This window comes from Palaemon carinicauda, chromosome 19 (genome assembly GCF_036898095.1).
Source record: "Palaemon carinicauda isolate YSFRI2023 chromosome 19, ASM3689809v2, whole genome shotgun sequence".
NCBI lineage: Eukaryota > Metazoa > Arthropoda > Malacostraca > Decapoda > Palaemonidae > Palaemon > Palaemon carinicauda.
The window spans coordinates 4,572,697-4,598,754 of record NC_090743.1 but is presented as its reverse complement, the minus strand read 5'-3'; the positions used below and the strand labels follow the sequence as shown (position 1 = coordinate 4,598,754).

The window sequence follows — 26,058 nt, the reverse complement described above, 5'->3', positions numbered from 1 at the left end:
GGAAATAAGGAAATAAATAACTGAAGAGAACAAATTAACAATAAATCATTCTAAAAAAAGTAATGTCAAAAGAGATATATCATATATAGGATTGACGTGCTGCTTATGAGCACATGTGTATTAAAAAAGGATTGTTGAATCAGTAGAACTTCAAAAGTTCAAAGTTGGAGCAAATGCTTTTTTGTTGACCAGGCGGACATGAGTCTTTTTATAGTTTATTTATGACATATTTGTTTTTGATGTTGTTAATAGTTTATATATGAATTGTCTGTTTTGACGTTGTTACTGTTTTTTAGAATGATTTATTGTTAATTTGTTCTCTTCATTTATTTATTTCCTTATTTCCTTGCCTCACTGGGCTATTTTTCCCTATTGGAGCCCCTGGGCTTATAGCATCTTGCTTTTCCAACTAGGGTTGTAGCTTGGATAGTAATAATAATAATAATAATCACGCTGCTCATGTGCTCAAAAGGATATGAAACAGCTTATAATCCTTTACTTTATGAGTTTTCTAAAGGACTTGACGTGCTACGTATGACCTTCCTCTGTCAGTAGGCCTATATCTAAGTTTACGACAAACCATATTTGTGTATTTATGTATGATACAGAATGTACGTAGATACATGAACTGTATCTTATCGTATATACAAATAATTTGTTTAGGCCTATCTATCGTAGCAATTGTTGAAAACTATTGGTAGTAGCATTTATATTTAGTTTGTACGTAGGCCTACGTATTTACGACAAACATGTTTGTGTATTTATGTAGGATACAGAATGTACGTAGATACATGAACTGTATCCCATCGCTTATACAATTAATAGAATTTTTAGGATTTATTTATCGTCACAATTGGGCAACCCTGCTTGGGCGAGTGCTGGCATTGGGGGTGGGGGGGGTGGGGGGGGTGCTATACTCCCTCTCTATTCCCCCCCATCACCTGCTAATGCGGTGGTGGGAGGGGGGAGGAGTAAGGGTACCCCCCCCCCCCCCCACACACACACACCTTGCAAGTGTTCTCTAGTCTAGCCCCTCCCACCACCGCATTAGCAGGTGATGGGGGGGAATAGAGAGGGAGTATAGCACCCCCCCCACCCCCCCCACCCCCAATGCCAGCACTCGCCCAAGCAGGGTTGCCAGATATGGGTATTTATTCCTAGATTTGGGGATTTTGGGTGTCTGATGGGGATATTCTGTACTAATTTCTATGAAGAAGAAACAAAGATGAATGAACTTTTATATTGTTGCAATTAGTTTACTTGCACTTATATGAAGTATAGTGGGTAATTTCTATGTTAGTAAAGCCTACATGATCAGAAGAAAATATATTTGTGGAAATGGAGATTTTTGGGTTGTTTTGGGGATTTTTATCATGAGTTTTTGGGGATTTTTACACTAACCCATCTGGCAACACTGCGCCCAAGCATCGTCATTGCGGTGAAGGGAGGGTCCGGTGTAGGTGAAGGTGAGCTGCTATCTCTGCAAATCATTCTATTATTACGGTTTATTTTCGCGTTTTTTTAACGTTTTTCTTAATTATCGGTTTATTACGGCGTATAGGTTTGTTTATTTATTAGATACGTAACTTACGGATTACGGTTCTTTCGATTTTTCAATTTTTGGTTACGCTAAAATAACCGGCAGGTTTAGCGAGTTGAAATCGGCATATGACGCCTCTTTCGATTTTTGTTTTCAATTCGATAATGATTTAATGTTTATGCTAATATTAATGATTAAATTATAAAATTAACATATATAGAAGTTCGAACATTGTCAACTTAAGTTTAATTAGTATTTTATAGTAGTCTTATTGATATCTTAGTTATTATATATGGTTTTTAGCATTCGATAATGATTTTTGTAATTTCCAATATGGCGGATGAAAAGCCGGCACTGTTTTTTTGTAAGTGTGTTGTTATTATTATTATTATTATTATTATTACTATCCAAGCTACAACCCTAATTGGAAAAGCAAGATGCTATAAGCCCAGGGGCTCCAATAGGGAAAAATAGCCCAGTGAGGAAAGGAAATAAGGAAATAAATAACTGAAGAGAACAAATTAACAATAAATCATTCTAAAAAAAGTAATGTCAAAAGAGATATATCATATATAGGATTGACGTGCTGCTTATGAGCACATGTGTATTAAAAAAAGGATTGTTGAATCAGTAGAACTTCAAAAGTTCAAAGTTGGAGCAAATGCTTTTTTGTTGACCAGGCGGACACGAGTCTTTTTATAGTTTATTTATGACATATCTGTTTTTGATGTTGTTAATAGTTTATATATGAATTGTCTGTTTTGACGTTGTTACTGTTTTTTTAGAATGATTTATTGTCAATTTGTTCTCTTCATTTATTTATTTCCTTATTTCCTTTCCTCACTGGGCTATTTTTCCCTGTTGGAGCCCCTGGGCTTATAGCCTCTTGCTTTCCCAACTAGGGTTGTAGCTTGGATAGTAATAATAATAATAATAATAATAATAATAATAATCACGCTGCTTATGTGTTCAAAAGGATATGATAGAGATTATAATCCTTTACTTTATGAGTTTTCAAAAGGACTGACGTGCTATGTATGAGCTTTCTCTGTCATTAGGCCTATGTCTAAGTTTACGACAAACCATATTTCTGTATTTATGTAGGATACAGAATGTACGTAGAAACATGAACCATATCTTATCGTATATACAAATAATTTTTTTAGGCATATATATCGTAATAATTGTTGAAAATCTATTGGTAATAGCATTTATACATAGTTTGTACGTAGGCCTACGCATTAACGACAAACATGTTTTTGTATTTATGTAGGATACAGAATGTACGTAGATACATGAACTGCATCTCATCGTTTATACAAATAATAGGATTTTTAGGATTTATTTATCGTAACAATTGTTGATGGTCTATTGGTAATAGCATTTATATTTAGTTTGTACATAAGGCTACGTATTATGGATTAACCATTGCAACCACGTCGTATATCTGCGGTTAAACCAGACATACATATACGTGTTTCTATTACAATCAGTTGATATATATATATATATATATATATATATATATATATATATATATATATATATATATATATATATATATATATATATATATATACATATATATATATATATATATATATATATATATATATATATATATATATATTTATATTATTAAATGCTAAGCTACAACCCTAGTTGGAAAAGCAGGATGCTATAAGCCCAGGGGCCCCAACAGGGAAAATAGCCCTGTGAGGAAAGGAAATAAGGAAAATTAGAACATTTTAGGAATAGTAACAATATTAAAATAAATATTTCCTATTTAAGCTATAAAAACTAACAGAACAAGAGGAAGAGAAACTAGATTGAAAAGTGTGCCCAAGTGTACCCTCAAGCAAGAGAACTCTAACCCAAGGCAGTGTAAGACCATGGTACAGAGGCTATGGCACTACCCAAGAATAGAGAACAATTAGTCTCGGTTTTAATCGTAGGTATGCGGTGTGGTTGCAATAGTTACCCCCATAATACTTAGGCCTATGTACAAATTCGTGATTTTAATCAATATATATCAACCCCAATGACATTTGATATCGAATTCTGCCTTTGGAAATTCATTTTTGATTTGTAAACCTCTTCTAGGCCTAGTGTCGCTTAGTTTCATATATCAAACGAAACATTGGAATTCCATCTTTTCAAGTTAAAGTACTTAAATTTTATAACTTGCTGGGTGAGCTATTGTATAGAATTACCATATATATTATATATTCCGCTTCTGAGTAGAAAGGGTTCGAGTATCACCATGATTAGTCATACTAGGTTGGTTTGCTGTTAGCGATTATATGAAAATCTCCCACCATCACCAATCCGCAGTGGCCAGCGTGGTGATTAAGACTGGCCAAACTCCAGACATAAATGACATGTCTGAGGCCTTCGTCCTGTAGTGGACTAGAAACTGGTTCATTTGTTCTTGCTGTGTATGTGTGCATATATTTACATAGTTTTTTGTTCAGAATAATCTTCGATATATGAGTCCTAAGCGGAAATCAATAAAATGTACATTTTTTTAGGCCTATACTAGGTAAATTTCATATAACTATTATCCCTTAGTCTTGTAGAATAGTGCTAACAGTACACGTCACGTGGTGCACTGACGACATTAATTACTTCACTAACTAAATGTAATTGTCGTCAGTGTAATACGTAAGGAGTACTGTTAGCACTACGCGGTTTTCGTGGTCCTATCATACATGTAAATTCTACGCATTACAGATCCTACAAGATCCTTTTGTCGTATACATTCTTACGTATTTAAGAATACCACACAACATATTCTACATTTATCAAATTCACATTATTGAAGTACTTAGGAAACATGAAATTCTTCTGTTCCCTCTTGAAAGTCATAGTATCTTCAGTCTTTCGAAAGCTATAGAACACAGTAAGAAAAGGGTGTTAGCTGGTATTTTATGTATGCCTTACTTATGCCTTATGCATTTATGTTTTATTTATAGGATGAGAGAGAGAGAGAGAGAGAGAGAGAGAGAGAGAGAGAGAGAGAGTGTGCATTACATGCGCATGAGTTCGCCCACAGACAACAACACATACACACACGGATACACGCATAGAGCAGATAATGTTATTGTGGTGAAGGGAGGGTCCGGTGTAGGTTAAGGTGAGATTCTATCACCGCAAATCATTCTATTTTTTCCAGTTTATTTTCGCGTTTCTTAACGTTTTTTGTTAATTATTGGTTTATTACGGCGTATGTGTTCGTTTATCAATTTGTTACGTAACGTACGGATTACGGTTCTTACGTATTTTCATTGGTTACGTTAAAATAACCGGCTGGTTTAGCGAGTTGAAATCGGCATATGACGCCTCTTTCGATTTTTGTTTTCAATTCGATATTGATTTAATGTTTATGCTAATATTAATGATTAAATTATAAAATTAACATATGTAGAAGTTCGAACATTGTCAACTTAAAGTTTAATTAGTATTTTATAGCAGTCTTATTGATATCTTAGTTATTATATATGGTTTTTAGCATTTCATAATGCTTTTTGTAATTAGCAATATGGCGGATGAAAAGCCGGCACTATGTTTTTGTAAGTGTGTTATTATTATTATTATTATTATTATTATTATTATTATCATCCAAGCTACAACCCTAATTGGAAAAGCAAGATGCTATAAGCCCAGGGGCTCCAATAGGGAAAAATAGCCCAGTGAGGAAAGGAAATAAGGAAATAAATAACTGAAGAGAACAAATTAACAATAAATCATTCTAAAAAAAGTAATGTCAAAAGAGATATATCATATATAGGATTGACGTGCTGCTTATGAGCACATGTGTATTAAAAAAGGATTGTTGAATCAGTAGAACTTCAAAAGTTCAAAGTTGGAGCAAATGCTTTTTTGTTGACCAGGCGGACATGAGTCTTTTTATAGTTTATTTATGACATATTTGTTTTTGATGTTGTTAATAGTTTATATATGAATTGTCTGTTTTGACGTTGTTACTGTTTTTTAGAATGATTTATTGTTAATTTGTTCTCTTCATTTATTTATTTCCTTATTTCCTTGCCTCACTGGGCTATTTTTCCCTATTGGAGCCCCTGGGCTTATAGCATCTTGCTTTTCCAACTAGGGTTGTAGCTTGGATAGTAATAATAATAATAATAATCACGCTGCTCATGTGCTCAAAAGGATATGAAACAGCTTATAATCCTTTACTTTATGAGTTTTCTAAAGGACTTGACGTGCTACGTATGACCTTCCTCTGTCAGTAGGCCTATATCTAAGTTTACGACAAACCATATTTGTGTATTTATGTATGATACAGAATGTACGTAGATACATGAACTGTATCTTATCGTATATACAAATAATTTGTTTAGGCCTATCTATCGTAGCAATTGTTGAAAACTATTGGTAGTAGCATTTATATTTAGTTTGTACGTAGGCCTACGTATTTACGACAAACATGTTTGTGTATTTATGTAGGATACAGAATGTACGTAGATACATGAACTGTATCCCATCGCTTATACAATTAATAGAATTTTTAGGATTTATTTATCGTCACAATTGTTGAAAGTCTACTGGTAATAGCAATTAGATTTAGTTTGTACATAGGCCTACGTATTATGGATTAACAATTGCAACCACATCGTATATCTGCGGTTAAACCAGACATACATATACGTGTTTCTATTACAATCAGTTATATATATATATATATATATATATATATATATATATATATATATATATATATATATATATATATATATATATATATATATATATAATAGAAACACGTAAATTAGTCTCGGTTTTAATCGTAGGTATGCGTTGTGGTTGCAATAGTTAACCCCTTAATATGTAGGCCTATGTAAAAATTCGTGATTTTAATCATTATATATCAACCACAATGGCATTTGATATCGAATTCTTCCTTTGGAAATTCATTTAGGATTTGTAAACCACTTCTAGGCCTAGTGTCCCTTAGATTTATATATCAAAGGAAACAATGGAATTCCATCTTTTTAGTGAAATCACTCAAAATTTGATAACTTGCTGGCTGAGCTATTGTGTATAATTACCATATATATTATATATTCCGTTTCTGAGTAGAAACGGTTCGAGTATCACCATGATTAGTCATACTAGGTTGGTTTGCTCAGCGATCAGATGAAAATCTCCCACCATCACCAATCCGCAGTGGCAAGCGTGGTGATTAAAACTGACCAAACTCCAGACATAAATGACATGTCTGAGGCCTTCGTCCTGTAGTGGACTAGAAACGGCTTTATTTGTTGTTCCTGTGTATGTGTGCATATATTTACATAGTTTTTTGTTCAGAATAATCTTCGATATTTGAATCTTAAGCGGAAATGAACAAAATGTACACTTTTTTAGGCCTATACTAGGTACATTTCATATCACTATTATCCCTTAGTCGTGTAGAATAGTGCTAACAGTACACGTCACGTGGTGCACTGACGACATTAATTACTTTACTAACTAAATGTAATTGTCGTCAGTGTAATACGTAAGGAGTACTGTTAGCACTATGCTGTTTTCGTGGTCCTATCATACATGTAAACCCTACGCATTACAGAACCTACAAGATCCGTTTGTCGTATACATTCTTATGTATTTAAGAGTACCACACAGCGTATTCTACATTAATTATCAAATCCATATTATTGAAGTACTTAAGAAACATGAAATTCTTCTGTTCCCTCTTGAAAGTCGTAGTATTTTCAGTCTTTCGAAAGCTATAGAACACAGTAAGAAAAAGGTGTTAGCTGGTATTATATGTATGCCTTACTAATGCCTTATGCATTTATGTTTTATTTATAGGATGAGAGAGAGAGAGAGAGAGAGAGAGAGAGAGAGAGAGAGAGAGAGAGAGAGAGAGAGAGAGGTGCATTACATGTGCATGCGTTTGCCCACATATCACAACACATACACACACGGATACACGCATAGAGCAGACGATGTTATTGTGGTGGAGGGAGGGACCGGTGTAAGTCAAGGTGAGATTCTATCTCTGCAAATCATTCTATTTTTACGGTTTATTTTCGCGTTTTTTTTAACGTTTTTGTTAATTATCGGTTTATTACGTCGTATGCGTTTGTTTATTTATTAGTTACGGAACCTACGGATTACGTTGCTTTCGATTTTTCAATTTTTGGTTACGTTAAAATAACCGGCTGGTTTAGCGAGTTGAAATCGGCATATGACGCCTCTTTTGATTTTTGGTTTTCAATTCGATAATGATTTAATGTTTATGCTAATATTAATGATTAAATTATAAAATTAACTAGCATAGACGTTCGAACTTTGTCAACTTAAAGTTTAATTAGTATTTTATAGTAGTCTTATTGATATCTTAGCTATTATATATGGTTTTTAGCATTTGATAATGCTTTTTGTAATTAGAAATATGGCGGATGAAAAGCCGGCACTTTTTTAAAATGTGTTCCAAAGGATTGACGTGCTGCTTATGAGCACATGTGTGTTCAAAAAGGATTGTCATGCTGCTTATGTTCTCTAAAGGATATGAAACAGAGATTATAATCCTTTACTTTATGAGTTTTCTAAAGGACGACGTGCTACGTATGAGCTTCCTCTGTCATTAGGCCTATATCTAAATTTACGACAAACCATATTTCTGTATTTATGTAGGATACAGAATCTACGTAGAGACATGAACTTTATCTCATCGTATATACAATTAATAATTTTTTAGGCATATATATCGTAATAAGTGTTGAAAATCTATTGGTAGTAGCGTTTATATTTAGTTTGTACATAGGCCTACGTATTATGGGGGTAACTACTGCAACCACATCGTATATCTGCGGTTAAACCCGAGACTAATCTACGTGTTTCTATTGCAATATGACAGATTCAACACCTGTTCTGATAAATTCTTCTCATCATCAGCCGTTACTAGTCCACTGCACAACAAAGGCCTCAGATAGGTCCTTCCACTCATGTGTGTTTATGGTCTTTCTGTCCCAGACAACGCCCGCAAACTTTCTTTGTTGGTCAATATATCGTCTTCTCTTCCTTCCCCTGCTTCTTTCATAATCTCTAGTGACACATTCTGTTATTTCAAATGTCCATTTATTGTGTGTCATTCTCATTATATGGCCTGTCTATGTCCGTCTCTCTTTCATATCCTCTACTTTATTTTGCTCTCGTATCCATATTGATCTTTTTCTCTGCCTCTATAGCGTTATTCCCATCATTATTCTCTCCATAGCTCTTTGAGTAGCAACTATTTTATGTTCTAAGGCTTTAGTAAGGCTCCTAGTTCCTGATGCACGAGTTTATACCGGTAGGACTATTTCATTACTTAATAATCTCATTTTGTTTAGCAATTGCTCTCCATCTCATGGTTATCTTTTTAATTCAGGTCTCGTGTCCTGGGAAACACAGTAAGTCTGTCCTAAGGACCATGATATACACATTAACACTCACAGTCACAGATGCTCGCCCATGACTCCTACTTGTGTTTACATTTTCATTGAATATTATGTTTATACTCACGAATAACAGTAAATTCTGCTAACTTGATGAGTCATTGTATACCTTGAGCTCTATTTTATCTGTCTTGTTCCTCTGTTTATTATGTCTAGTAAGTTTATTTAGTTAAACTTTAGGTAGATTGTAATAGATGGAGTTGCAGTAGTTAGTGCATGAGAGAGAATGGTGTTATTGGGAGACTGGTAGCGTATGCGTGTATAGGAGCATAATGAGAGAGAGAGAGAGAGAGAGAGAGAGAGAGAGAGAGAGAGAGAGAGAGAGAGCATATGGTGCACGAAAATTTGAAAGTTGAAAAAGAAAAAACTGTTTTAAGGTAGTTTATAAATACTCGGTTCAGGATTAGTCATACACATAACAGTTTATTGTAACAAAAACGTCTATTTAATAAGTGGGATTTTCTCTACAAACTTTTAGTAGGTATATTCTAATTAATATATATATATATATATATATATATATATATATATATATATATATATATATATATATATATATATATATATATATATATATATATATATATTCTGTATATAGTTTAGGCATATGCAAGTTTTATCTGGCATTTTATATGCACTAAAAAACAGTGAAACTTTTCGTTCTACTAAATTGTTTTATTGGAAAAGCTCTATTCACCAACAGTCTCATACTTAAAGGTCAGTGTTTTTGTCTGTGCGTGCGTGTGTGCGTGTGCACTATCGATACCTTATGAATAGATATTTTAAACGGTCATTTATATTTCCGTTATGTAATTTGTCAGTAGTTATCGTAACTTGAAATAATAAGATGTTTTGATATGTACGCATAAAATAAATACATCTAACTTAAACGACTAAGGTATATATATATATATATATATATATATATATATATATATATATATATATATATATATATATATATATATATATATATATATATATATATAATGTGTGTGTGTCCTTTATGCTTGTATCCCAACGAACTCTTTATCCAGATTGAAGACATCCACATTATCCAACTCATGTTTCTGGATATGTCATTCAGTCTTATACTGTTTTATCATTATTATTACTAGCTAAGCTACATCCCTAGTTGGAAAAGCAAGATGCTATAAGCCCGAGGGCTCCAACAGGGAAAAATAGCCTAACGAGGAAAGTAAATAAGGAAATAAATAAATGATATAAGAAGTAATGAAAATTAAAATAAAATATATTGAAAACATTAGCTAGATTAAAACACATATGATATATAAACTATAAAAGGACTTATGTAAGTCTGTTCGACATAAAAACATTTGCTGCGAGTTTGAACTTTTGACGTTCTACTGATTCAACTACCCGATTTGGAAGATCATTCCACAACTTGGTCACAGCTGGAATAAAACTTGTAGAGGGAGATTACACCATATGTGCCTATTTCCTGATTGAATTTTGGTAAGGGGGGGGGGGTAATATAAAGGACATAACCCCACCACAAATGCATGGGGAGATACTTTATACATCACCTCACGATATGTTATAATTCTCTTGTCTCCTATTGTAGACAATTTCTCAACAGTCGTCATGCTCAAAACGGATTTTTTTTTTCGAAAGTTAATATGAACATACACGGCATTCGTTGAACATTGAATGTACATAGACTCAGTGCATGTAGAGGCATGTGCTGTACTTCATCGTATACACAAATATACACATTATCGGGTATATTTATCGTAATAATTAAGGTTTATATTTAGTTTACGCTTTCGTGCTGATAACTATTGCAACTTTTTTTTCATTATCAGTTAAACCTGAAATTTATATTCGTGTTTTTGTCTTCATTGCAATGCATTGTATAGTAGAAATTTAACCCTAGACATGAATTAACGTGTCAGCATTTGCCTAGAAACGGCTGCATTTGTTGCTATTATATATGATTTATGTGAATGTATTTACATAGTTTTCTTCAAAATTTGACTGTTAAGCGTATGTATACACCGAATAAGCATTAGTTTTTCTAGGCCTAGACTAAACATGCCTAAGATCAGTTTTATAGGTTTGAAGTGTGCAACTCCAACAGTAGGCCTAGCCTACACCTCACGTGGTATAGCTTTCTTATATATTTGACTAAGTGTATATATGTCCCCAATAAGGATTAGTTATTTAGGCCTAAACTAAGCATGCCTAAGATCGAGTTTATAGGTTTGAAGTGTGCAATGCTAACTGTAGGACTAGCCTACACCTCACGTTGAATAGATTTCTTCAAAACTCATTGCATGCTAAGGCATGTGGTGTACTTCATCGTATAAACAAATATAAAAATTTTCAGGTGTATTTATCATAATAATTAAGGCTTATATTTAATTTACGCTTTCGTACTGATAACTATTGCAACTTATTTTTCATTGTCAGTTAAACCTGAAACGTACATTAGTGTTTTTGCCTTAATTGCAATGCATTTTATAGTGGAAATTTAACTCTAGACATAAATTAACGTGTCAGCATTTGCCTAGAAACGGCTGCATTTGTTGTCGCTGTTATATATGATTATGTGAGTGTATATGCATAGTTTTCTTCAAAATTTGATTGTTAAGCGTATATATGCAACGAATAAGCATTAGTTTTTCTAGGCCTAGACTAAGCATGCTGCAGATAAGGTTTATAGGTCTGAAGTGTGTAATGGTAACAGCAAGGTATATAGAATAAGGCTCTATATACCTTGGGTAACAGTAGGCCTAGCCTACACCTCACGTGGTATAGTTTTCTTAAATATTTTATTAATTGTATGTAAGTCCTCAATAAGGATTAGTTTTTCTAGGCCTAGACTAAGCATGCCTAAAGTCGGCTTTATAGGTTTGAAGTGTGTAATGCTAACAGTAGGCCTAGTCTACACTTCACGTGGTATAGGTTTCTTAAAAATGTGATTAAGTGTATGCCCTCAATAAGGATTAGTTTTTCTAGGCTTAGACTAAGCATGTCTAAGATCGGTTTTATAGATCTGAAGCGTGTAATGCTAACAGTAGGCCTAGCCTACACCTCACGTGATATAGTTTTCGTCAAAATTTAAATTAAGTGTATACCCCCAAGAAGTATTCGTTTTTTAGGCGTAGACTAAGCATGTCTAAGATCGAGTTTATAGGTTTGAAGTGTGTAATGCTAACAGTAGGCCTAGCCTACACCCAAGGGGTCTTGGAAGTTACTTCAACATTTTAGCTTTTTCTTTTACCAATTATACAGCTGTGGGAATATGGGATGTCTGATCTACTTATTGTAAAACTCTCTCTCTCTCTCTCTCTCTCTCTCTCTCTCTCTCTCTCTCTCTCATTTTAGCTTTTTCTTTTAGCAATTATACAGCTGTGGGAATTAGGATGTCTGATTTACTTATTATAAAACTCTCTCTCTCTCTCTCTCTCTCTCTCTCTCTCTCTCTCTCTCTCTCTCTCTCTCTCTCAATTTTGATTAGATATGTGATATTGCTATCGGAGCATAGAAGGTTACAAATTTTAAGAAAATCTCCAGAAATACAATCTCGTTGCTTCGTGAAGTATTCAGTAGAGCCTACAGGGAACCAGGATATGAACAATCAGTATCTGCTCCTAGAGCTAGTGTAGGCAGAGGAATTGGTATCACTTCAGCCTTCAGAAAGAACCATTCAGTTGCCCAAGTGTTAAAAGAGAGTATCTTCACCTTCACAGCACTCTATCATTGGGATTGCCCTAAAAGGTCCCTGGATACGTTCTCCATAGGACCTGAGGTAGCTACCCAGAAAGTGGTGTAGCAAGCCTCGCTCCTTGTTGTGGCCTGTTACTTGTCTGGTGTTTGCCAGACGGGGGTTCGAGTCCCGTTCAAACTCGTTTGTGCTTTTAGTGTCTGCAACCTTACCATCCTTGTGAGCTAAGGTTGGGGGATTTGGGGGAGCTTATAGGTCTATCTGCTGAGTCATCAGCAGCCACTGCCTGGCCCTCCCTGGTCCTAGCTTGGGTGGAGAGGAGGCTTGGGCGCTGATCATATAATATATGGTCAGTCTCTAGGGCAATGTTACTCTCCCTTGCCTCTGCCATTCATGAGCGGCCTTTAAACCTTTAAACTTTTAAAAGTAATGTGTCTAATATAGCGTGTACTTTATAATTTTAATATTTAAGAGTGAGAATGACTGGCTTGCTCCCCTCTTTTCCTTCCTTCCTCTCTCATGGGATCAGCCGGTAAAACTTTATGGAGGTGGAATGGACACTAATGTAGGTGAGTACACTTGTGATGGGTAGTTATTTCACTAAATAGTAAAAACGTAGAATTCCCACACTCCTTATGAGGGGAGTGTGAAAGTCTAGAGTCCCTTCACTCCTTATGCGGGGAGTGTGAAAGTCTAGAGTCTCTTCATTCCTTATGAGGGGAGTGTGACAGTCAAGGCAAAACCAATACTTATAATAGCCCTTAACAGGAACTTTGTTCTCACTGAAGGTATGTTCTTTTATGAAAAACTCTCGGGCCGTTACGCGATAAGTCATTCAACCGTGTGTCACGAGATGCAAGGATCCTTTGCTCCGCTCCTCTTACCTGATTGAGCATTGCGAGCCCGGGCTGCTAGCCAGCTAGTTGGGAGAGCGTGACTTCCTTCTAAAGGATGATGGTTTGTATTATAGGAACAAATCACAAATTCTAAAAGTAATTTCTATTTTTTGTTGGTATACAAACCTATGCCCTTAGTTTTCACTTCCCTCAGTATCCATTTTGCAAGTCCCAGTATTCACTAGACCACCACTGAATACTTGGTTACCAGAACTTCGATAATTCTTCATTCGCTGTCTCCAGCTTTTGACAATCATACACCTACTAAAGGCTTTAGGTTTTTAAAGCTAGGAAAAGTACAAATTGCTTTGAAAATTTGTGATTTTTGGGCTCAAGCCATGGCGTCCTGATGGAAGGTTCCTGTTTGGTAGCTTCCTTGGGTATAAGACTACTAAGATATTCCCAGAGAATTTAACCACAGGTTATCACAGAATTCTAACTTCTGGAGCGAGTATCTCAAAGGTTTCCCTTTAAGACATCGTAATACAACAGGGGACACGCATGTCTGAACGTGCCACATAGCTATCTCCACCCCGAACAGAGTTAATGCTTTGGTGTGTAAGGGCTGAGAATAGCTGGGAGCCGTTCCACAGCTAATCTCACTCGTGGCTACTACTGATACTCGAGACGTAAACAAACGGACGCCATTGCTCTAATGACGTCACGCGCGTCTCCATCCTTTGTTTAGTAGCTGCCCTACTTAGACGGATTTTCCCTTGTGTTAACTTTATCGCTTTGCATCTTCGCTATGTCGTTACCTTCAGCCTCGCCTTCTTCTGGAAAGTTGAGTACAAGGTTCCAGTATTGTTTAATTAAGCTCTGGCCGTAAAGTAAATATTATTTTGCGAAATAATTGATGTTTTGTGGCAGAGCTGTGCCTCTACCGGACCCGCCATTTTATGGCGTCGTTGTTGTTTTGCATGTCTTATTTAGTTAGCCACAACAACGCTTCCGGCATTATATACTAATCGAATACATTAGTTTATTTAGTCTTCATAGCTAGGAACTTTTATATCGTGTTTAGACGCTTTTTATCGGTCATCGATTGACCTCATACCAGTCGGCTACTATAGCCCCCAGGCCAGGAGCCTACATACAAGTGTTCATGCATGATTTATTAGTGATCCTAGACTAAGTTATGAAGATAGTGGCATTATTATTTTACAATACTTTTGACTAGTGATGCAAATGTTTTCGCCTTCAGGGACCATATAGGGGATAGGCTAGTCAGTGATTCTTTCTAGCCTAACCTAACCTTAGGACCCCTATATGCTTCCTTCATCCCCTGCCTTGGCATTCCCTCTATTTAGCCTTGATCCCTTTTCTGAGTAAAGGGATTAATCGTCTAATAGAGTATATATATATCGCCTCTCAGTCCTCCCTAAAGGAATGAACCCCCTTTAGGATTGCGTCTGAGAGTGAGGTTAGGCTAGCCTACCTCTATGGCTAGGATAGTCTATGACTCTCCTGCGATAGCGATATGTCTTCTTCCTTACCTAGTTCAGGGCTTTTAGCCCTGCTCTAGGTCGGGTTAGGAAGGTTTCTCTGTTCCATGCTGAAACTGTACTCTTGCACCGTTTTAGCCGATCAGCCTGATCTTAGGTTAGGGAGTGTCCTCCCTTCCCTTAGTGGCCGCTCTGGTACAGAAACCCTTCCTGGGAAGACCTCTCTCTTCTCCCTCCCCACCTATCTCTTGTATAGCCTAGCCTATGCTTAGGTTAGTTTATACTCATCTGTCCCCTGTCCTACAAATCCTCCTTAGGGTGGATGAGTAGGGCTACCCGAGCTTCCCTGTGCAGTCCGCTCTGGTGCATATACCTTCATAGTGTCCTATAAGGTTAGTTACTAGTGTAGTTCTGCATAGGGGAGTCTCCCCCCCCCCTCTTGGGTGTTCCCTAGCCCTCCCTTGGGCTACCTGCTCCCGGTCCCTAGTGACCCCTGCTTATGGATGTTAGAGCATGTCTCTATCATGGGTACACCCTCTCAGGGAGGGGGAGGGATGTCTGGAACCCTGACGGTACTTCCTGCATCCCTTCCCCCCTCCCCCTGTCTCTCTATCTATCCGGGTGCCGGTCTCTTGCCGCCTCTACTGTCGGCAATACCTGCCTCCCTCTTGGTGACTTCCCTACCCTTGCTGCCAGCCCCCCGTGTACCGAGGGACTGCCGGCTGCCGCCGGCTACTACCGGCGGCTCTCCTACTCCTATCTAATCGTCCGCTTGCCGGTCGATCACCGGAGTGCCGGCATATACTGCCGGCAACCCGATACTACCTGTACCATCCTTATCCCAGTCACCAACCTGGCATCCTCCGGCTGCCGGAGCCGCCGCTCCCTGCCGGCGTGCCGCCGTTGTGCCGGCGGCCGCCATCCTGGTATCTAACTGACTTTTGAAAAATGTCTGTTCTAATGCCAGAATCTATGCTGGAGCGGGCTCCGGCATGCCGGCGGCTTGCCGGATGCCCCAGAGGCGTCAAGAATACTTGCACCCCCTCACTGTAGCTATCATAAGACTAAGATAGCCCTACATAGCAAATAGATAAGCTGCTTTGCTTTTAAGATCAGTACCTAGTACTGCTCTATTAGTGATCATGCTGTCTCTTTGCATTCTTCTAATTCCAGCATGCTATGTGCATCTTAGCACGGCTGGTTGCCAGAAGCAGTTACCTTTAATGAGGCCTTCTGGCTCTTAACTGGGAACCGAATGAATTCGATCCCAACCTTGTCCTTGGCTTTCCATGGAGTTCCAATATAATGGGAATCCTAGGAAACTATATCCAATGATCTCGGTCATTTGGATTATCCCAGGACCAAGCTTATGGTAACCAGCCGGGCGAGATGCATGGAGCGTGTTCTCCTTTACCGTTTTCATTCTCTATGCATCACACCTTCTTTAAGTTAAAATTAATGATTAATATTAACTTAGTTTAAGAGCCATTCCTATGACTCCCCCATACTCATTTTTCTCTTTCTTCCACAGGAGGAGCAGATGAAGTGTGACTTCGCCTTCTGCGCTGTGAAACGCCCGCAGTTTTACGGGCATACGGCTTGCAGGACTCACGCCCCTTGTGCAGACAAGAAAGGGGATTTGAAGTTCTGGAATCCACTGGATTGTACGGTCTGCCAGGCCCACCTAGTTGAGGCCTTCCATAACCCTCCCTCAGCGGAGGTTAGAGACATTTCTCGTGAGAAGCTGCGCAAGTGGGTGCGTGGCTTTCAGAAAAATGCTACCGGACCGTACCTGGCCACCGAAGAACTGAGGTCCCTGTTGTTCCCTAAGGCCTCCCCTGACTCAGTGGTTCCGAAAGAAGCAATCCCCACTGTCCAAATTACGGTGGAACCTGATGTGGTCATGGCTCAGTCCATGCATGAGTGTCGTTTAGATTCCGAGGATGATGAACAGATCTCTGACGTCTCGGAAGACACGGAGAAGACGCTTATGGCTCAAGGAGCCGAAGAGGACGAAGACAAGGTGGAATACACCGAGTCGGAGCTTGAAGCTCCTCCCTCATCCATCCCTCCGCCTACTCCTACACCGACGGATGTGTCCATTCCGTCTACCTCCTCGACCCCGGATCCCTCTTCGTCTACCCAAGAACTGATCCGGCTGATTAGAGCTGTCATGGACGACAGACTGAAGGAGAACCAGGAGTCCATCAGGTCAATGATTGGATCCAGAGAACCGAAGAAGATTTCGGTTAAGGATCTCCCAGCTTGCTCTCATGCCAACCCGTGGAGGTATGCAGAGCATATGGTTATTGCGACCGGCAGGATCTTTGTTAGTGACAAGATTGGCACGGTCCCGTTGGAAGACGTGGAGTTCTTCCCAAGCTTCGAGGCCTACCCGGACTGTTACGTCCGGCTTCGTTCCGAACCTGCCTCGAAGGAGGAGACCGAACCTAAAGAAGAGATAGTGTTCGATCTCGCAAAGGCCCAGGCTATGCTAGCCTCCGCATTTAAGAGCAGGGGCTTTACCTGCTCTAAGCTTCCTGCCTTGAGCAAGAAGCATCCTACATACGTCGCACCTGACACTGCGGTTCTTCCTTTCTTGGAAAAGGCCTTAGCTGCATGCCTTAAAGCGGCGGAAGAAGGAAAACCCTGCCCTGCACTGGAGGAGTGCAGACCCTTCTCCATCGTGACACCCCCTGACACTCGACAATGGAAAGATATTCAACATACTTTCGTCGTGGGTAGGCTCGATCCTGACGTCGCCGGACGTCAGTTTAATGAGGACCTCCCTAAGCTCAATGATCACCTCCTTCGCCGGGAACAAGACACGAAGGAGAGGCTTGCGGCATCTCTTTCTCATCAAGTCCAACTTGAAGTTATGGCCTGTGACACAAGAGTACCTGATCACTACATGGTACTAGCCAAATCCCACTTACTTACAGTAATGAAGGACTTGTACCATTTCATAAAGGCTCGTAGAGCCTGTCGTGAATTCGTGTTTGCCGGTGCCACCGTGAAACACGAACCCCGGAGGCTGATTTCCTCCAACATCTGGGGAAAGCACCTGTTTCCTTCTGACCTTGTCAAGGAAATAACTGACAGAGCCGCCACGGAGAATAGGAACCTTCTCCACAAGTGGGGCATGTCCAGAAAAAGGAAACCCTCTCAGGACGATGGACCTCAGCCTAAGAGGAAACCTCAGAAGCCAAAACTCCAGCAACGTCAACAACGACGTCAGTTTCCGGGACCCGCTACCTCCCAAGTGGTTGCCCAACCACAGCAGACCTTTCAATTGGTCCCCCAACCGGTGTTGTCACAGTCACCGGTCTTCACCCCTGCCTTTGAGCAACCATCCACTACCTTTCACGCCAGAGGTAGAGGCTCGTCCAGGGGTGCAAGCAGAGACGCATCTCGTCGTCCCTCCAGAGGTAGAGGAGGAAAGGGAGCTAGCGGCCGAGGCAACAAGTCCTCGGGACACCAGAAGCAATGAAGTGCTTCCGGTGGGAGGAAGACTCCGCCAATTCCAGGATCGTTGGACCTTCGATCCCTGGGCACACAGCATCATCAAGAACGGTCTAGGCTGGAGTTGGGTGCAACCACCCCCAATCTTCCAGCGGTTCTTTCAACAATCGACCCCCATTCTGGAAGAATATGTTCTAGACCTCTTGAACAAGAAGGTGATAAGGAAGGTAAAGTCCACCAGGTTCCAAGGGAGACTGTTTTGCGTTCCCAAGAAGGACTCAGACAAGCTCAGAGTCATTCTGGACTTATCCCCCCTCAACAAGTTCATAGAGAACAACAAATTCAAGATGCTGACGCTTCAACAAATAAGGATCCTTCTGCCTCAAGGTTCCTACACGGTCTCTATAGACCTGGCGGATGCCTATTGGCACATTCCAATGAACCATCATGCTTCCTCCTACCTAGGATTTCGACTCCAAAGGAAAAGCTACGCCTTCCGGGCCATGCCATTCGGCCTCAATGTGGCCCCTCGGATCTTCACAAAGCTGGCGGATGCCATAGTACAACAGCTCCGCCTAAGAAACGTCCAGGTGATGGCCTACCTCGACGACTGGCTAGTCTGGGCTCCATCGCCCGAAGAGTGTGCAAAGTCTTGCGACGAAGTTACCCAGTACCTAGAACACCTGGGATTCAAGATCAACGAGAAGAAATCTCGCCTCTCTCCAGCTCAGAAGTTTCAGTGGCTGGGAATCCATTGGAATCTTCGGTCACACCGCCTTTCCATCCCCCAGAAGAAAAGGAAGGAAATAGCAGGGTCTGTCAAGCGACTACTGAAATCCAAACGCATTTCAAGACGACAGCAGGAACGAGTTCTAGGCTCTCTACAATTCGCCTCAGTGACAAACCCAGTGCTTCGCGCACAGCTAAAGGATGCCGCGGGAGTCTGGAGACGATCGGCATCCATCGCTCGAAGAGACCTCAAGAGACGGCTTCCAAACAGACTTCGACGCCTCCTAAAGCCGTGGTCGGAAGCAAAGGCCCTGAAAAGGTCCATTCCTCTCCAACACCCTCCTCCATCACTCAACATCCACACGGATGCCTCACTGGAGGGCTGGGGAGGTCACTCCCACCTGAAACAAGCTCAAGGGACCTGGTCTCCACTATTCAAGACGTTCCACATAAACATCTTGGAGGCCATGGCGGTCCTTCTTACTCTGAAGAAGTTATCCCCGCCGCCCTCGATCCACATCCGTCTAACCCTAGACAACTCGGTGGTAGTTCGTTGTCTCAATCGCCAAGGCTCAAGATCGCCCCAGATAAATCAGGTGCTTCTCCCAATCTTCCGTCTGGCGGAGAAGAAGTGGCACCTGTCTGCAGTTCACCTACAAGGATTCCGCAACGTGACAGCGGATGCTCTATCTCGGACAAACCCGATAGAGTCGGAATGGTCTCTAGACGCAAGATCATTCTCCTTCATCTCTCATCAAGTCCCAGAACTTCAGATAGATCTCTTTGCAACGAGCGACAACAATCAACTTCCTCTGTACGTAGCCCCGTACGAGGACCCCAAAGCAGAAGCGGTGGACGCCATGTCACTGGACTGGAACAGATGGTCCAAGATATACCTGTTCCCTCCCACCAACCTTCTGTTGAAAGTCCTCTCCAAACTGAGAACCTTCAAAGGGACAGCGGCCCTAGTGGCTCCCAAGTGGCCCCGGAGCAACTGGTACCCCCCTGGTCCTGGAGCTGCAGCCCAAGCTGATCCCTCTCCCGGGCCCAGTTCTCTCTCAACAAGTACAGAAGTCGACTGTCTTCGCTTCATCATCGAAAATCAAGGACCTTCATCTCATGATTTTCTCTCCCTTGCCGCAAAGAAGAGGTTTGGGATCTCGAAGAAAAGTCTAGACTTCCTAGAGGAATACAAGACCGAATCCACGAGACGGCAATATGAATCATCCTGGAGGAAATGGGTCTCCTTTGTTAAAGCAAAAAATCCTAAAGAAATCACCATTGATTTCTGTATGTCCTTCTTCATTCACCTTCATGGACAAGGATTAGCAGCCAATACGATTTCAACCTGCAAATCGGCTTTGACTAGACCAATTCTATATGCTTTCCAAATTGATCTGTCCAACGACATCTTTAACAAATTACCAAAAGCATGTGCTCGCCTACGCCCAGCACCCCCTCCGAAACCGATCTCCTGGTCACTAGACAAGGTGCTCCATTTCGCCTCCAACTTGGACAACGATTCATGCCCCCTCAAGGATCTGACTCAGAAAGTTATATTTTTATTTGCTCTCGCCTCGGGAGCTCGAGTCAGCGAAATAGTGGCATTATCAAGAGAAGAGGGACACATCCTGTTTGCTGATTCAGGAGAAGTGACCCTCTCCCCTGATCCGACGTTTCTCGCCAAAAATGAATTACCCACCAAAAGATGGGGCCCTTGGAGAATATGCCCCCTGAAGGAGGATGTCTCTCTATGTCCAGTAGAGAGTCTCAAGGTCTATCTTCGCAGAACTTCGAACTTTGGTGGAGGCCAACTCTTCAAAGGAGAAACATCGGGCAGCGACCTGTCACTGAAACAATTAAGAGCGAAAATCACCTACTTCATTCGCAGAGCGGATCCGAACAGTACACCCGCTGGTCATGATCCTAGAAAAGTGGCATCTTCTCTGAACTTCTTTCAGAGCATGGACTTTGAGAGCCTTAAAAACTTTACGGGCTGGAAGTCCTCGCGAGTTTTCTTTAAACATTATGCGAAACAAGTGCACGAAATCAAACATTTTGTGGTAGCCGCAGGTAGTGTTATGAAACCTGCACCTAACTCTGCGTAGAACAGTGAGTTACTTGGGACTCTAACTCTTCGGGTGCCTATGTTGACCCTCGAGTGATTCATAGTGATGTCTAAAAACACTTAGTGCTTTTATAACTGTTCTTATCCCAGGTGAAATGTCATAGTGTCACACAAGTGCCGCATGCCTTGAGCATGATGTGTTGTTTAAAGACTTGCGTTCCTCGAGAACGAGTACCTACTAATCCTGAAATTCCTTTTCAGATTCAAGAGCAAGCCTTTATTTCTATGTACATTATTATTACTGTAAATGAACTTTACTTTTGCTGTAAATTATTTAATTTCTGCATTGTGAAATAAAATTTCTATTTTATTACTTATGCGTCTCTTTCAGCTCCTACTTACTATGAAATACATACTGTCATAGTTTTATTTATTCCTCCTTTCTTATGGTCATGAAGAATTTAAGATGTCTAATCCTAAATTATATTCACCTTGTCTCAGTAAGGTTCCTACACGAATACTTACTTCTGATAATCAGGAGATGAACTCTATACACAGTGCCCAACCACCACTGGCCTACTTCAGAATGTTCCTATACAAATATTAAACATTCTGCTTCATCTCTAAGTTCTTAAAAGTTCTTCTGTCAAGATGAATAGCCCTTCAATACCACTTTGACGTCGGCATAGCCCATGGGAACTTCCTACCAATGGGGGGCAGGATACTTCGTTCCTATGGTTCTTACCTAAGATTACTTTGCTGTTTTGTCAATGCCTAGGCACTCAACGCTGGGGGAAAATCTACCACGATACATTGATTCTCTGGTACTCTTCCATCAGGACGCCATGGCTTGAGCCCAAAAAACGGATTTTGAGCGAAGCGAAAAATCTATTTTTGGGTGAGATAGCCATGGCGTCCTGATGGACCCTCCCTACTACTTCGTTCAGTTTGTTCCCACCCTACACAATTGTATCATGGTGATGGGCAGCAACTGGCGCCAGGATAAAGACGCGCGTGACGTCATTAGAGCAATGGCGTCCGTTTGTTTACGTCTCGAGTATCAGTAGTAGCCACGAGTGAGATTAGCTGTGGAACGGCTCCCAGCTATTCTCAGCCCTTACACACCGAAGCATTAACTCTGTTCGGGGTGGAGATAGCTATGTGGCACGTTCAGACATGCGTGTCCCCTGTTGTATTACGATGTCTTAAAGGGAAACCTTTGAGATACTCGCTCCAGAAGTTAGAATTCTGTGATAACCTGTGGTTAAATTCTCTGGGAATATCTTAGTAGTCTTATACCCAAGGAAGCTACCAAACAGGAACCTTCCATCAGGACGCCATGGCTATCTCACCCAAAAATAGATTTTTCGCTTCGCTCAAAATCCGTTTTATAGGTGTTAGTAAGGCAATGATAGTCCAATTTATATCACCAAATTTATTGTAGGATGCTTTATGATTATTAGAATGGCCACAGACTTTATACTTAATGCACAACTATTCTTGTGATACAGCCCTCAATTATAAAACACTTTTTGCCTTACTGTTCTTTGTTGTGACTATTTACATATACTATAAGATTTTTGTTTACTTTAATTGCCATTGTCCGCCTTTTTTCAAAAGTGAAGCCTTATTTATATGCCCCATTTTTTCATTGTTTCCATCAGCTATTAGGCTTGATGCAATTTCACTGAATTTGAAAAAAAGTAATTTAGAAAATTTTATGTTATAAATTCATGTGTTGATCAAGATAACTAATTATTTTTCCTCTTTACAGCATGCGTTGCTTCTAGTTGGAGCCGTCCGTTAGTGAGCGCGAGTGTTTATTATTATAGTTAGTGTTTCGTGGAGAGCTGTAACCAGGCAGCGATCATCCCTTGAATTTGTGGTAAGTAGAATATTGTGTATATTCAGTTGACGACTAGAAAACTATATGCTACACATGAACTTTTACAGGTCTAGCATTGCAGATAAAAAGACTGATATAATCATGGCTACTCGATACTGAATGCAAAATAGTTGCTGTAACGGTTGCAATAACAGTAAAACACGAGCTAAGCTTCATGCAAGGTTACATGCTACAAGTTTGTGATTGTAGGTTTTCTCTAGGTTTCATTCATAGGTGTTTTCTCTATCTCATTTACTTACCAAATCTGTATCTTGCTGGCCATCTCTATCTTTACCATGTATAGATATGATACGGAATAACTTGAGTGCTAATTGAAAGGCTGTATGATAAAATTTTCATAAATCCAGTCTCTTAAAATCTGCGCCTCGAGCTCTGTAGTAGGGTAGTGCTGTTATATTGCACTATATGCACCCGTAGGGTTCCTAGCTCCTTTATAGCGGAGCCTTAACATGTTTCTTAGAGGTTGCCCATGAATTGCAGCGGTAAGGGACAGGACAGTCCCCTAAAGACTGACCCTATGTACGTACCACCAACGTCCAAGCCATCTCTTGACTCATGCTAGGATCAAAGAGGTCCAGGCAATAGGTGCTTATGACTTGACAAGTAGATCTGCAGTCTTTCCCAAACTGTCCATCCCTAGCTCACAAGGACGTTGAGGTTGGAGACACTACTATACTTTGTCAAACTTTCTATCTAGATCGCTGTGATGTGGCCAGTGCATACATTATACGTTGACGATTTTATGTTGTGGTAATCATGTTAGGGTCAAGGAGTCTATTGAAAAGGTTTTCATTCTTTGAAATGTAGTGCTTTGTTTGGAACATATTCTGAGTATGTCTTATTTAATTTATTGATGGTTAAACGAAAGTGTCATTATCATGTATGTGGATGTGGCATACTTTTTACCAGGCATTGCCAGATCAGAGTGTAAGGATTAAAAAAGGTTACGGTCAATGTCATTAATAGCCACGCGCTTGATCACCTAGAGATAACACTGAACAACCCAAGTGACTCCTGTAAACAAACGCTTTTTGTCCAAGAAAAGGGCTTGTATGAGTTAGTTTAAGCCTGGATTAAGTGCCTGTAATAAATATTCTTTATAAAGTATATCTATCGAGTATAAACACATTGCGATAACTGTGAGCTAGTTTATTGTACGTACATTATATGGAAAGACGACTCATAATAAAAGTAATCACCAAACTTGTAACAACAACAAAACACTGTTGTCCCTATCTAAAAACCCTCGCTAATACTGTAGTGCATGTCACTATAGTATACATACAGTACTGTAGCAGCATCATCTCGTAACAACTGAGGGAAGACTCACACTTGTCTTTCTCATACTCTACTCTTCCATTGCTTGGTGAGGTATGCTGTAACTACTTGTATGTATGAACCCTAACCATATTTGCTATGTTACAATTTCAAATATAGTTCCCTCCTTCAAGTCGATCCCTCCACCATAATCCCCTCCTCCTGTTGGACAAGTGGATGGAGACACGTATCTGATTGAATCCACACAGGCAGCAATTAATACCATATTAACAGCCCCCTTAGGGAGGGATAGTTCCTATAGTGAACTCGCATTGTGCACTGTTAGCATGACTTAAGGATCTTTGCAGCATTCTTTCGGCTCCTACCTGTACCCAATTTATAACCCAGCCAGCTGCCTTCTAAATAGATTTAATGCTAAATATTATCTAGAATAGAATCTTAAGATGAAACAAGACTAGAATAAACATTTGGGATCTGAAGGTCTAGGCAGAAATGAGCTGAAACTTTAATCTAAAATACATTGATTTAAATAAAAGATTTCCAACCAGAGCCTTAAACCCTGAACTGTCTCCTTGGCGTCTTGTGTATTTAGATTATAGCTTCAACAAGCTCCAGCCTACACCTACTTTTGTAAACACAGGCACATACAAGAGAAACTTCCTCCTCCCATTTCAATTTTGGGTCCAAGATAGATCTATCTTGTAAAATTTAAGTTTTCCTCAGAGGCCTTGTGACTCTTCCTCATCAAAATATCTACATTTACAAGTGTTTTTACATTTAAAGTTGTTATTTTATATATTGAACAAGAGATTCTTTTTAGCTGCTGTTTCTGTTTTTCACCAAGTATTATTTTGTCTGAGAATCTGTTTATTTTAATGATTACTATTGTTTTGTTTTTTTGATAGTCTACGTCAGAGTCACTACAGTAGATTTACCATTCTCATGGTTTTATATTTATGACCAATTGTTTTCTTTGGTTTGTTGTAATCTTGTAACACATGTCTTTTCAAATATGTTAGGAAGCAATATATCAACTACTTGACCTAAACTTTAATTTCTTTTTCAGTTGTGTGCGTTATTCAATGTCGTTCTTGAAAAGCAGAGATATCGTTTATTTCTGCCGAGACGACCCTCCGTCTTCGCCCTGCGTATAAGGTAAGTAAATTGGCTTATAGAATATAAGTGATATCTCTGATACATTTTTCACTGATTAGGCAAGATGAACACTGTAAGATAAAGGGTGTATTTGGTAAAATTTTTAAATATTTAGAAAATACTGATTTTTCACCCGACGGGACCATAGTCTGCTGGCTAGTACAGTCGTAACGTGTTTGCCTAGCAGGTTGATCCTCAGCCCAGGACTTTGAGCATAAGCTTTTTTCTCGGGAGGATACTGCTGTAGTCAGGAATCGTAGTGATGGGCTGTGCGTGCCCGGTTTACGTTCTGGTGCGCATCTCTTCAAATGATACTGGAAATGAAACCAGACACATTTTCTTCTACCTTTAGTTGGGGCTTTAAGGAAATTATTTCAAATTGCATGAAATACCTGTAGGATGTAATGGTCAGGATGGAAAAT

At 39.7% G+C, this 26,058-nt stretch overlaps 1 long non-coding RNA gene across 1 annotated transcript; it reads left to right on the top strand.

Annotated features, from left to right (window-relative positions):
* Positions 1-1,438: 1,438 nt before the first annotated feature.
* LOC137658117 (uncharacterized) lies at positions 1,439-25,640 on the top strand. Its single transcript, XR_011047252.1, has 3 exons — positions 1,439-1,466; positions 23,072-23,182; positions 25,548-25,640. It is a non-coding gene; the product is annotated as an uncharacterized lncRNA (long non-coding RNA).
* The last annotated feature ends 418 nt before the right edge of the window (positions 25,641-26,058 follow it).